Source organism: Triticum dicoccoides, chromosome 4A, assembly GCF_002162155.2.
Source record: "Triticum dicoccoides isolate Atlit2015 ecotype Zavitan chromosome 4A, WEW_v2.0, whole genome shotgun sequence".
NCBI classification, from domain to species: domain Eukaryota; kingdom Viridiplantae; phylum Streptophyta; class Magnoliopsida; order Poales; family Poaceae; genus Triticum; species Triticum dicoccoides.
In genome coordinates, this window is record NC_041386.1 from 117,493,960 (window position 1) to 117,507,806 (window position 13,847).

Consider the following 13,847-nt stretch of genomic DNA (forward strand, 5'->3'; position numbering starts at 1 on the left):
AGGTAAATGATAAAAGAAATAATTTATGAAGTGTGAATGCTAGCAAAGTGCACAAGTTTGATCAATGACAATTTCAATCACATTTCCTAGCATCATAATAGCAATTCTTATAAAACTTCTCTTGTTAAAGTAGCAACCAATTCACATGTTAAGGTTCAAACAATGAATTCTCTTGAGACTCAACAACCTATGTTCTCGGTCACCAAGCAATTTGCAATTCAACTTATTCAACAGAGTCTTAGTAAGAGCTCCACATACTCAACCATCATATAGTCTTTTATGATTGCTAACACTCACCGCATACACATGAGCAAAGCGTTTCAACTGGACACATAGAAAGATAGTGGCTTATAATTTCACCTCCCAACGTATTCACCTCAAGGGTGATGTCAACAATAATAACTCATGCTACCCATATCCAACTGGATGTGCATAGATCTTTCCTCACCACATGATGCTTGCCAAAAGAGAAAACTAAAAAGGAATAGAGAGAAAAACTTTGACTCTTTCATGAAAGTAACTACATAAAAGAAAAAGATAGGCCCTTCACAGAGGGAAGCAGAGGTTGCCATGCGCTTTTTGTTTGTATGCTCAATCCCTTAGTGCAAAAGAACGTCACGTTATGTTGCCCCTTATGATAGCAAAATTTATTATGCAGTCTGTCGCTTTTATTCTTCGCCATCACAAGTTCATACAATGCTCAATTTTCTCTTACACTAAATGATCTAACACTTTTAGAAGCAAATTTTATTGCCTTATTGCACCGATGACACACTACAAAAAAATACACTTCCATGATGATACGTGTTTGTCACAGTAGGTCGCGTTTTCTATCATGCATGTACATCCATAACAAATTTATGACAGAATCAAGATATTCATACCTGTGCTATCGTAGAAGTGTTCCATGACAATGCCAAAATTATCATCACGGAAGTGTCCACTTCCATGATGATAAATTGCGCGTCACAGAAGTGCTTTCATCAAGGGTGACCGACACGTGGCATCCATCGTAACGGAACACCGTTAAGCTATCGGGTCGGATTTTAGATCCGATAGCCCGTTAACAGCCACGACCAATGCCGATTTTCCATGTGTAAAATTCTCATTGGATGACGGACCCACGCGTCAGCTCCACGTTGGCACAGGTGTCACTCATCCAATGGTCGAGATGGGCCTATGATATGTTGACACGTGGACCGGCCCAAAAGTGGCCCACAAAGATTAAATGGGCCGGCCCAACCGAAGGCCCATAAGATTTAGCGGACCATAATGGGCCGGCCCAGCTAAAGGCCCACAAAATTTAGTGGACCATAATGGGTCGGCCCAGCTAAAGGCCCACATGATTTTGCAGACCATAATGGGCTGGCCCAGCTAAAAGCCTACAAGATTTTGCGGACCGCAATGGGCCAGCCCAGCTAAAGGCCCACTAGATTCTGCCGACCATAATGGGCCAACCCAGCTAAAGGCCCAACATTCTCTATCAAATCGGCCCGTCAACGGCCTGTCCTGAACTTGTCATCAACACGGCCCATGGTCACTTCTGGCCTGTTAACAGTCCGGTAAGTAATTGGGCCGAATTACGGCCCGGTGTATTTCCGGCCTGTTAAAGGTCCGGCTTCATTTGGGCCCATTTACAAGCCATCAAAACTTTCGGCCCATAAACGACCGTGAAGGATTTGTGTCATATTCGGCCATGTCTGACATTCGGCTTGTTAGAGGCCCACTATAGCTTTGGGCCACTTTTGGCCTGTTGTCATTTTCGGCCTGTTAACGCCGGACCTAAACCATGGGCCATATGTGGCCCAACGTCATATCAAGCCCATTAACGGCCCATATAAAAATGACGATAATCTAGCCCAACCGAAGTTCCGGCCTGTTAAAGGCCCGTGTATTAGGTCGGCGCATTTACGGCCCATCTGAATTTCAGCCTGTTAAAGTCCAGTGGGTTATTTAGCACAATCAGGGCCCAATCTCACTTTCGGTCTATTAAAGGCCCATGTATTTTATGGGCTCGAGATATTTACACCAGTAAACGGCCTATTTTTACTGCGGGCCCAAATTATGTTTAGGCTTGTTAAAGGCCCACTATGGGCACAGGCCTACCAGAAAAATATGAAAGCTTATGTTGATTTAGGCCCAGATATTTTTAGTGGGCTACATGCCAATTTCGGCCCATAATCGTTTTTAGCCCAATTGGAATGGGCCCGACGAATGTTGGCATGTTGGGCTCCTACGAAGCTTTAGGCCGAATACATTACTAAGATAAACCTACACTATACAAAAATAGCATCGTAATTACTGCAGCCTGAGGCAGCAACATAAATGTTGTATCACAACAAAATAAATTCCAACCATACAACAAAAGGCTTGTTGGCATAAAGTTTACAGTCGTTCCAGATAAAAGCACCATCAGATGTATAGAAGCACAGATCATTTGACCTGAGTGCTAATGTTTTAGGCTGCAGAATCTGATGGAGCAGCACGATCTCCACCTTTTTTCCACCATTGCTCTTGAACAACGAAGCGAATGTCTGATAGTCTGGTTTCAAAACCATTCATATCTTGACAACATTTCTCAACCACTATTCTTGTTTCCGAAACAACGTCCACTAGGGATTGGACTTGTGTCTGGAGCACAGATATATCACTCTGTCTAGCAGGAAGATTTTGTTCAATAGGCGATTTGGACGAGGTTACCTTGACAACCAACCCAGAATTACGCAGGAAGGTGCTTTTTGCACTGTTAGTGGAGAGATACTGACGCACTGCAGCAAGAGGTGACATTGTGCCTGTAGTAGCCTCGTCACCTTCAGGTGGTTGTGGCTGTTCAATCATTTGTTCCATAGCTTCCTGAAAGTTTGAACTTGTAGATTAGTGTACCAGATAAGTTACTAATGAGGCAAAAACAAACAAAGTAGGTTAAACATTTATACATAACTTATTTTGGTGAACTACTGTAATACATTAGCATGTATTGTAGTGCCAACTACATAATAAAATCACTTTTGGAACATATGTCCATGTAGCATGCCTACTGTATTGTCTATTTCCTCACATTCGTTGACATCTAAGGATAAAGAGACATGGTTTAAAGTAGGATGAACATAGTATGACATCATTCATATCATGGGCAAACAGATATAAAACAAACATGCTATTTTATCATTGTGTGCGCACATGAACATAACAACTAGATTACAGATCAAGACCAAAAGAATATCCTTCATCTCTTTTAAACCATGTAAGGTGAAATGATATGTTAAGACAACTATGAATAAAAGTGAACAGAGTAACTGACATTGGCTGCAAACCAAGTAGTTAAATGAACACATCACAGTACCAATCAGTTCAAGGCAGGAGGAGTAAGGACTTACAACAGCGGCTTGAACTGGTGTGCTCATGCCCTTCATCTTGCTGGTGTGGCAATCCTTGAAGATTTGCACTGCATTCGGTTCAAGTTCTTTTTGGTCCGCACGGGATTTCCTCTATATTTGGAACAAGTCAATATAGATACGATAATATGGCACAAAAAAAGAAGAAGGAAGTAGCAACTATTTACAAGAGCCTCGCAGTGTGCAATATAGCTACGAGATCCTGTGGTCTGTTGGAATTTCACTTTAGAACGGTTGGTTTTGTTCTTCAAACAGTTAGCCTAGAAGAAGATACACTTGTGAGGCACATACATAAATACAAGTTCAATATGTGGTCTGATCAAATACATATAGCCTACCTGATACTTTGGATCAGACCAGTGTTTAACGAGGGTTGTCCAGTCTTCATCTGTAATATATTCCACTGGAGATGTTTGGGCGATTTCATTGTTAGCCTTTCCTTCAAAGTGAGATTTTCTAAGGTGGTACCGATACTGTCGCAGAGCAGACTGAAAAACATGAGTGCATGCTTGTCTAGTTGCATCATCTTTCAGATCCAACTTGAACCTCATCTGTTGAAAAAAGAATGTAAGTCTTATTAGGAGGAAGCTAGAAAGTATGGGACAGAGCAAGACAATATTACTAATTGCGATGAATAACATTACTTACGGATAAATGGTCAAGGAAGGTGTTAAACTGGGTATTGTTTCTCTCATTCCTGTACTGGATCCACGTTGGGAGGATACGTGCATGACACCTAACGGCAACGGCTGCCTCTGATACTAACTTGGCTGACTCTGTAGCATCACGTGGCCTTTTTAAACCTGCCTCAAAATGGATCTCCATTCTTCCTCCTTTAGATTTTGTTAATCTGTCAAGCATTATCCCTGATGTCTGTTTCCGCTTGCGCCGTGGTGCTAGTTCAACAACGAATATGGAAAGTGTTAGTGTACATCAAACTATGAGAGTACATATAAAGGAGCATGCAAATGCAACTTGACTCGGTCAGGTACCGTCTTGGTGTTGATGCTCATGAGGTTCATCTGATCTTGCCAAGTCCTGTTGTGTCAGCAGTGCTTCGGAAGTAGTATTAGGTGTGAAGGCAGCTTGGGAACTGGCCAGTTCCGGAGCAAACGAACGAGTAACTGGTTGAGATGCTGGTACAGTTGGCGGATGCTGCAGCTGGTGGAGCAGGTGATACTGTGTTTGTAGATTTAGCTACTAGACTTGGACCTTCTACTGCACTATAAGTACCAGCAGAATCTCGACGGCAGAACCTTTTCCGTTTCACCCAACGAGTAACAACACTCCCTACTATATTATTTTCCTTGATTTTTTTGACTTTGCCATGTCAAGCTATACCCACAACACAAAAGAATAATCACTCTTCAGAACTCATTGATGCATGATACAGACAAGCAATACTTTGATGTAAGACAACCGTATGAGGATGGAATATGTAAGAAAAACAGGACGTCATGACATATTCATAGCTACGATGTGCAAACTAAGCAGAAGGATTTTCAAGAAAATAGAAGTAATGCAAGCTAGACACCATATGAAAGATGCAACCAATATTACTCTGCCAAGTTAAAAGTGTCTTGTCATAAGTGGCAATTCGAAAAATTAGAAGCAGTACAACGTAGAAATCAATGCAAGATGCAACCACTTCAAACTGCCATGTTAGAAGCGTCCAATCATGAGTGACTGATGCAGGATACACAACAGCAGTACTTTGATGTAATAAGAACATGGTATGATAGATAGATGCAATGTATTCTAGACACAGAAAGCCATGTCATATGCACATGTATAACGTATAAACTCAGCAGGTGCAATTTAATCAAAATAGAAGAAATACAAGCTAGACAACATATGCAACATGAAACCAATTATCACACTGTCAACTTAGAGCAAGCACCTGCGATGGTGGAGTACGGGAGATGAACTCATCATGTAGACTTGGGACTTCAACTTCATTAGTAGTAGCAGTGGCAAATCTAGAGAGTCTCTGTTTGCGTCGGTGCGGAGGACCACCAACATCCCCTAACTTACTCTTTTCCTTCCTATTTTCTGATATTGCCTTATGAAGTCAAAACCACAAGAAGATGAATAAAATCAGCTCTGCATAGCTGGTTGACGCATGATACAGACGAACACTACTTTGATGTAAGGCAAGCGCAGGATAGGAGGATGGAATATATACAAAAAAGGACAGCGTTTCATATTCACACGTACGATAGGAGGATGGAATATGTATGAAAAAATAGTAAGCGGAAGGCATTTCAACAAAATTAGAAGAAATGAAAGCTAGGCACCATATGAACATGCAAGCAATATCACTCTATCAGGTAAAAAGTGTCTCGTCGTAAGAGCGATTTCAAGAAATTAGAAGCAGTACAAGCTAGAAGATAATGCAAGATGCAACCTACATCACAGTACCAAGTTAAATGTGTCTTATGGGTAAGTGATCGTTGCAGGTATAAGTTGTAAGCTACGCAGATGCAATTCAACATAATCAGAAGCAATACAAACTAGACATCATACGGAAAATGCAACCACGTATAACAGTTCCAAGTAAGAGCAAGCACCTATGATGGTGGAGTAGGGGAGATGTGCTCATCATGTACACGTATGTTCTAGAAACAGGAACACGTGTCATATTCACAGGCATTATGTGTAAAGTAAGCAGGTGCAATTCAAGTTAGAAGCAATACAAGTTAGACATCATACGCAACATGCAACCACATATAATAGTGTCAAGTCAGAGCAAGCACCTGCGATGGTGGAGTAGGGGAGATGTGCTCATCATCTACACAGCTACGTTGACTGTCCAGCCTTGTGTTGTCTTGCAAATCTAGTTGGGAGGATGGCGGAGTAGAATCTGTAGAGACCCCCTGTTTGAGTTGCTCCGAGGGACCACCATCATCCACTGCCAGACTAATTTCCTTCAGCTGTAATGATTTTGCATTGTGAAGTCAAACCGATAAGAAAAAGGAATAAAATTCGCTCTTCAGAACTCATTCATGCATTATACTGACGAACAATACTCGGATGAAAGGCAAACACATGATGCGAGGATGGAATATGTATGAAAAATAGGATGGTGTGACATATTCACACCTATGATGTGGTAACTAAGCAGAAGGCATTTCAACAAATTAGAAGCACTGCAAGCTAGACACCATATGAAAGATGCAACCAATATCACTCTGCCAAGTTCAAACTGTATGGAGTTTCAACAAATTAGAAGCAGTACATGCTAGAAATCATATGCAAGACACAACCAATATCAAAGTGGCGACTTAAAGGTGCCTTATCATAAGTGACTGATGTGGGATATGCAAGAATAGTAGTCTGATGTAGAAACAGGAACACATGTCATATTCACAGGCATTATGTGTAAAGTATGCAGATGCAATTCAACAAAGTTAGAAGTAATACAAGCTAGACATCATACGCAACATGCAACCACATATAATAGTGCCAAGTTAGAGCAAGCACCTGTGATGGTGGAGTAGGGGAGATGTGCTCATCATCTACACATCTACGTTGACTGTCTAGCCTTGCATTGTCTTGCGAATCTTGTTGGGAGGATGGCGGAGTAGAATCTGTAGAGAACCTCCATTTCAGTTGCTCGGAAGGACCACCATCATCCAAATGCCTTGCCAATTTCCTTCAGCTTTATTGATTTTGCATTGTGAGGTCATACCGACAAGAAAGGAATATCATTCGCTCTTCAGAACTCATTCATGCATGATACTGACGAACACTACTCTGATGAAAGGCAAAGTCATGATACGAGGATGGAATATGTACGAAAAAATGGACGGCTTGACATATTCACACCTATGATGTGGTAACTAAGCAGAATGCACTTCAATAAATTAGAAACACTACAAGACACCATATGGAAGGTGCAGTCAATATCACTCTGCCAAGTTAAAACTGTCTCGTCATAGGTGGCGTTCATCAAACTAGAAGCAATACATGCTAGAAATCATATTCAAGACGCAAACCAATATCACACTGCCAACTTAAAGGTGTCCCATCATAAGTGACTGATGCAGGATACACAAGAAGAGTAGTTTCATGTAAGAACATGGTGTGGTAGACAGATATAGTATGTACCAAAAATAGGAAAGCATGTCATATTCACATGTATCATGTGTAAGCTAAGCAGATGCAGTTTACACTAATTAGGAGCAATACGAGCTAGACACCATATGCAACATGCAACCAGATATCACACTGCCAAGTTAGAGCAAGCACCTTGGATGGTGGAGTAGGGGAGCGGAGACTTGGACCTTGTAATGCACTATCAGTACAAGGAGAATCAGTACAGATGCTCTGTTTACGTTGCTGCAGAGGACCACCATCATCGCCTTCCTTACTCTTTTCCTTCCTCTTTCTTGATTTTGCCTTGTCAAGTCAAACCCACAAGAAAAAAGAATAAAATTTGCTCTTCAGAACTCATTGATGCATGATACTGACGAACACTACTTTCATGTAAGGCAGCCGCATGATAGGAGGATGGAATATATATGAAAAACAAGACGGCGTGACATATTGACATGTATGACGTATAAAGTGTAAACTAAGCACAAGGTGCTTGAACTTGTTAGAATCGATGCAAGCTAAAACCATATGAAAGATGAAACTAATATCACTCTGCCAAATTAAAAGGGTGCCCTAACAAATGTATTCGACCAAATTAGAAGCAATACATGGCAACAAGCTAGAAATAATATGCAATATGCAATGAATAAAGGTGACTCGTCGTAAGTGATTGATGCAGGATACAGAAGAGAGGTAGTTTCATGTAAGAACAAGGTTAACACATAGATGTAGTGTGTACTAAAAATAGGAAGGCATGTCATATTCACAGGTATAGTGTGTAAACTAAGCAGATGCAATTTACCCTAATTAGAAGCATTACAAGCTAGACACCATATGCAACATGCAACCACATATCACACTACGAAGTTAGAGCAAGCACCTGTGATGGTGGTGTAGGGGAAGTGCGGTCTTCAGGTACAGAGCTACGTTCAATATCTTCATTTAGGCTTGTTGTTTCTTGAGAATCATGTGGAGAGGATGAAATTGCATTCTTTATAAGAGTATTGCGTCTCATATTAACCCACACGCGTGACTGTCTCATTATAAGCGATAGACGCAGGATACACAAGAACAGTAGTTTGATGTAAGAACATGGTGTGATAGGCAGATGTAGTATGTACCAAAAACAGGAAGGCGTGTCATATTCACATGTATAATGTGTAAGCTAAGGAGATGCAATTTAACAAATTAGGAGCATTGATGAGGGATACACAAGAAAAGTGCCTTATCATAAGATATAGTATGTACCAAAAACAGGAAATCGTGTCATATTCACATGTATCATGTGTAAGCTAAGCAGATGCAGTTTACACTAATTAGGAGCAATACGAGCTAGACACCATATGCAACATGCAACCAGATATCACACTGCCAAGTTAGAGCAAGCACCTTGGATGGTGGAGTAGGGGAGCGGAGACTTGGACCTTGTAATGCACTGTCAGCACAAGGAGAATCGGTACAGATGCTCCATTTACGTTGCTGCAGAGGACCACCATCATCGCCTTCCTTACTCTTTTCCTTCCTCTTTCTTGATTTTGCCTTGTCAATTCAAACCCACAAGAAAAGGGAATAAATTTGCTCTTCAGAACTCATTGATGCATGATACTGACGAACACTACTTTCATGTAAGACGAACACTACATATCACACTGCCAAGTAAGAGCAAGCACCTGCGATGGTGGTGTGGGGGAATTGCAGTGATCAACTAGAGAGCTACGTTGACTATCTTCATTTAGCCTTGCTATTTCTTGAGAATCATGTGGGGAGGATGACACTGCACTCTTTAAACGAGTATGGTGTCTCACAGAAACCCACCCGGGTGACTGTCTCATCATAAGTGATTGAAGAGGGATACAAAAGAGCATTAGTTTGATGTACGAACATGGTTAATAGACATATGTAGTATGTATCAAAAACAGGAAGGCATGTCATTATCAAAGGTATAATGTGTAAAGTAAGCAGATGCAATTTAACCAAATTGGAAGCAATACAAGCTAGACACCATATGCAACATGCAACCACATTTGAAATGTGATGTCAAAGCAAGCACCTGGGATGGTTGTGTGTGGCAATTGAGATCATCAACTGCAGAGCTAAGTTTACTGTCTCCAACTGCTGACACTGCACCCGTTAGAGTGCTGGAACACTTAGTGCGTATCTTCGAATTACACTGGAGCGACTTCTGTCTTTTCTTTTCTGCATTCATCAACACTGCATCAGAGTCTGAAATACCCATGCATAAAAAAACAATAGTGTGAGTATGGGTGAAGTGTGTGCACAATTAGTATAGTGTAAAGGTAGCAGATAGCAGGTCGGTGAGAAATAATTGACGGGAGACATATGATAGCTCTACAACATGCATGGCACACTAAATTACTACAGGATTTTATGAAAGTAACAGTCGACTGAAAGCAAATAGGTCGGTTCATTTTTTCTGCACCATCCGATGTACAAAGAACGGGCAGATCACCTTCATTAACCTCCAGCGAGTCAGTGTTGACGATCTTCCTCGAAACACCAGTGACCACCAGCCCAGTATTCCTCCCCTGCCTGCGCCCTCCCCTCGACCTCACCGCATCGCCGTGCTTGGCACCCCCTGGCCATCCATTCAAGCCCCGCCGACCTCCAGATCGGGCGCAAGCAGCTCCTGCGCCCCACACCCCTATGATAGACACCGATGCGCCGCTTCCCCGGGGAACAGGCGGACTAGGTGCTCCGCGCGCCTAAGCGGGTGCTGCTTCTTTTAATTGCGGTTCGACTGACCCTGAATTGAAATCCAGGTGGGCTACTGACCTCTAGCAAAGGTAAAATAGTAAAAGGGAGGAAACCTTATGCATTTAGTATCATGAAGAAGATGCAGTAAGAAGCGCTCAACTAGTTTCTTTCGTGGGATGAATACGGTGTGAGCGGAGACGTAAGATTTGCACGAATAAGGGAAGAGGAGTACCTCTTTCTGCTGGCAGTGTTGTGTCCTCCTTCTGTTTTTCCGACAATCTTCTTGTTTTTCGCCAGAAACCAGAAGTTGTGGAGGACGGTGCAGCCTTGGACGAACCCATGGCCAAGTTGTTGAGTGTGGTGCGGTGGCCTTCTCTCGGCGACGGGGAAGCAGATCCGAGGCGGCGAACAACGGCGTAGCGGGAACAACTCCGATGTGGTGGGCATTGCGACAGTGGAGCCGCAGTAGTGAGGCGCAGGACGGTGTGGTCGGAGTGGTTTTGGTACGGCGCACGTCGGCGTCGGCGTCGTGGAGGCAGCTCTACCTCGGCTTCAACTGCTAAGTCCTTGAGGGCGTTCCGGTTGCGGTTGCGTTGGACGACAACGTCGGGGTACCGGTTCCAACGTGATGGAGGAGGGCGGCAGTGGATTGGCCGCTATGGGGTGGAGGACGGAGGAGGCTGGGGTTTCGCAGCTGCTGGAGAGGGCGTTTTCATGCCCACGGAGTATGAGTGGGGAAACGGAGGGAGGCGGGGAACTAAGGGGGAACAATGTTTCGGTTTGAGACGTGCTTGTTTGAAATTTGGGGAAAGTTACAAACTTCCTGTGACGCCCCCGATTCAATCATACACTAATCATACACGCAAACGTGTACGATCAAGATCAGGGACTCACGGGAAGATATCACAACACAACTCTACAAATAAAATAAGTCATACAAGCATCATATTACAAGCCAGGGGCCTCGAAGATTCGAATACAAGAGCTCGATCATAGACAAGTCAGCGGAAGCAAAAATATCTGAGTACAGACATAAGTTAAACAAGTTTGCCTTAAGAAGGCTAGCACAAACTGGGATACAGATCGAAAGAGGCGCAAGCCTCCTGCGTGGGATCCTCCTAAACTACTCCTGGTCGCCGTCAGCGGGCTGCACGTAGTAGTAGGCACCTCCCGAGTAGTAGTAGTCGTCGTCGACGGTGGCGTCTGGCTCCTGGGCTCCAACATCTGGTTGCGACAACCAGGTAGAAGGGATAGGGGGAAAAGAAGGAGAAAGCAACCGTGAGTACTCATCCAAAGTACTCGCAAGCAAGGAGCTACACTACATATGCATGGGTATATGTGTAAAGGCCATATCGGTGGACTAAACTGCAGAATGCCAGAATAAGAGGGGGATAGCTAATCCTGTCGAAGACTACGCTTCTGGTAGCCTCCGTCTTGCAGCATGTAGAAGAGAGTAGATTGAAGTCCTCCAAGTAGCATCGCATAGCATAACCCTAACCGATGATCCTCCCCTCGTCGCCCTGTGAGAGAGCGATCACCGGTTGTATCTGGCACTTGGAAGGGTGTGTTTTATTAAGTATCCGGTTCTAGTTGTCATAAGGTCAAGGTACAACTCCAAGTCGTCCTGTTACCGAAGATCACGGCTATTCGAATAGTTTAACTTCCCTGCAGGGGTGCACCACATAACCCAACACGCTCGATCCCATTTGGTCGGACACACTTTCCTGGGTCATGCCCAGCCTCGGAAGATCAACACGTCACAGCCCTACCTAGGCACAACAGAGAGGTCAGCACGCCGGTCTAAATCCTATGGCGCAGGGGTCTGGGCCCATCGCCCGTTGCACACCTGCACGTTGCAAGGGCGGCCGGAAGCAGACCTAGCCTAGCAGGCGTTCCAGTCCAATCCGGCACGCGCCGCTCAGTTGCTGACGTCACGAAGGCTTCGGCTGATACCACGACGTCGAGTGCCCATAATTGTCCCTGCGTAGATGGTTAGTGCGTATAGACCAGCAGCCAGACTCAGATCAAATACCAAGATCTTGTTAAACATATTATTTTGAAATAACCGCGAACACCGACCAGGGCCAGGCCCACCTCTCTCCTAGGTGGTCTCAACCTGCCCTGTCGCTCCACCACAAAGTTCCACTCGCGGGTACTCCTATGAGCCGACCCGTCTTTGGTCACCACATGTATCATATATTAAGTATATAGTATATACCCGTGATCACCTCCCGAGTGATCACGACCCGATAGTATAGCATGGCAGACGGACAAGAATGTAGGGCCACTGATGATAAACTAGCATCCTATACTAAGCATTAGGATTGCAGGTAAAGGTAACAACAGTAGTAGCAAGGACAGGCTATGCATCAGGATAGGATTAATGGAAAGCAGTAACATGCTACACTACTCTAATGCAAGCAGTATAGAGAAGAGTAGGCGATATTTGGTGATCAAAGGGGGGGCTTGCCTGGTTGCTCTGGCAAGAGAGAGGGGTCGTCAACTCCGTAGTCGTACTGGGTAGCAGCGGCGTCGGTCTAGTGAGAGAAGAGGGGGAAGAAACAATAAATATATTGCAAACAAATGCATGACGATGCATGACATGACAAAGCGTGATGCTAGGTGTGCCCTAACGCGGTACGAGGTGGTACCGGCGAAGGGGGAAAACATCCGGGAAAGTATTCTCGGTGTTTCGCGTTTTCGGACAGATGAACCGGAGGGGGAAAGTTGCGTGTTCGGTATGGTAGGGATGCATGGCGGGCGAACGGGTTGCGTATCCGGGTTCGTTTCGTTTTTCTGAGCAACTTTCATGTATAAAACTTTTTCATCTGAGTTACGGATTAAAAGATATGATTTTCTAAAGATTTAAATCATTTTCTGATTTTAATTAGTTATTTAATTCTAACATTATTCAAAACAGTGAATGATGACGCATGCATGACATCAGAGTGATGTCAGCAGGTCAACTGGTCGGTTGACCAGTCAAACCAGACAGGTGGGTCCAGTGGGACCCACATGTCATTGTCTGGGCCACTAAAAGGGGGTTTAGTCTAACTAATCTGGGTTAAGTAGTAGGTGGGGGCCCAGTAGTCAGTGAGAGATTTGGTTTTAACTAATTAATTTAATTAATTAGCAGTTTATCTATTTCCTTTTATTCGTTTTATTGCATGGGGCCCGCATGTCAGTGCCATTGGGCTGCCCAGTTAGCAGTTGACTGGGTCAACCCATTCAACTGGGCCACCAGGGCCCACTGGACAGCGACACAGAGGTGGGGCCCGCCTAGCCACGTTGGCGGATGGCGCCGGTGAGGCAAAACGCGGCGGCACGGCTCGGGCGAGCGTCGGGTTTCGTCTACAGGGCACCAAAACGAGCGCAGCCGGGCGCGTTAGAACGGCGAGACGATGACACGTCGGTTGGTGGTGGTTACGCGGGCAGTGGTGGCCGGAATCGAGCGCGGCGAGCTCATCGGCGGTGAGGTGGTTCGGGCGTGAGACGAAGATGGGGACGCAGCACGCTTCGGGGCTAACGGGAAGGCTAGGGGGGAGCTGTGCGACGCGCTGAGCACAAAGGGCTTGGCCCCATGACCATTTGGTCACCGGAAGGGCGCCGGCGATGCGCGCAGGCGGCGGCACGGTCGGG